General features: G+C 37.7%; 1 protein-coding gene and 1 long non-coding RNA gene across 4 annotated transcripts in view; one reads left to right on the forward strand and one right to left on the reverse strand.

Moving 5' to 3' along the window:
- Nucleotides 1-1,227, reverse strand: part of LOC123984966 (ninjurin-2-like) — a 15,816-nt gene that overhangs the window by 5,425 nt on the left and 9,164 nt on the right. The window lies entirely within an intron of this gene.
- On the forward strand, nt 9-552 carry LOC123984968. Its single transcript, XR_006828564.1, has 2 exons — nt 9-105; nt 450-552. It is a non-coding gene; the product is annotated as an uncharacterized LOC123984968 (long non-coding RNA).

Consider the following 1,227-nt stretch of genomic DNA (forward strand, 5'->3'; position numbering starts at 1 on the left):
CATGTTATTTCTAAGACCTACGAACTGTGAGCGTGTGTCGAGCTAGAGAGCGTGATAGCCGATGGCGAAAACCATTTGATTAGCGTCCTTGGAGAGCGGAATGAGGTATGAAAGAAAATGTGTCTAGTGTATTATTATCAGAAGGGATTTTGTTTAAGGAAAGGAGAATGTCATTACTTCATTTGTTTATGGGTTAATTGCACATGTCATCAATATAAAAGCAATATTATTTCTGTGAACAATTATAATATATTGTATTTCATTTAAAGGCATGTGATATTTATTTGTCATAAAGGCTTAAAAATATTTCATTTCATATTCATATTGGTTGTTACTTAAAATGATTTGTATTGCGTGTAAACATGATTAATATGTGAACACAATTTATGTGCAAATTATTTGTGAAGCTACATAGAAGCTTTTTGTATTTCTTCTGTTTTATTCTGTAGTTTTCACGGTGTTCATGGTGCATGGTGCACGTTGAGAGGAATAATAAATCGACACCCGTTTGAAACTCTCTGCGTCTTGATCAATAAATCCAAGGGGCCGCTACAGTGAAAACTCATCGCTGCACCAGCCCTGTCATCCCTGGTGAGAAGCTGACGCCATCACATCCGAAGTCCAACTACCAACCTGATACCAGCCAGTTTACATCGCTTCCATCCAACTCCTGCACCCAGGCAAGACTTGAAATGGACAGCATGCTTAAGGTACAACTAGAGATGCAAAAAGAGACACTGGATGCCAAGGAGCAAAAAGGCAAAAAAAAAATGGACAACCTCCCAACAAATAAAACAGTGGACACCATTTAGTCTAGACTGAAGTTACCTAAATAAAAGCATTTCTAATGCTTTAATTAAGATTTTGTAGTAACAATGGATCAAATCATTATATGTAATATGAAAGGAGTCACTAGTGACAAACCCACAGAGAATTATCTTCTGACTGTGCAATTCCCCTCAGCTTTACAGAGTATTTTAGTGTATTTTAGCTCATTGTTTTGGTTTTATGAGCCACAATGTTACTATTTTGGTTGTTTTTCGTTGTTCCCATCAGCATTGTTTCCAGCAGCAGCACTCAGTGGTTCTTAAGCTATGAGCAGGGGCATAGGAGCGACTTTGAACCTGGGGGGGACGCTGAAATGCTAGGGGGGTTCAGGGGCATGACCCCCAGTTTTTTTTTTTAAATAAAGCGCTTAAATTCTTATTTCTAATGACTTTTGAAAAT

This window comes from Micropterus dolomieu, linkage group LG16, assembly GCF_021292245.1.
Source record: "Micropterus dolomieu isolate WLL.071019.BEF.003 ecotype Adirondacks linkage group LG16, ASM2129224v1, whole genome shotgun sequence".
Classification (NCBI taxonomy): Eukaryota; Metazoa; Chordata; class Actinopteri; order Centrarchiformes; family Centrarchidae; genus Micropterus; species Micropterus dolomieu.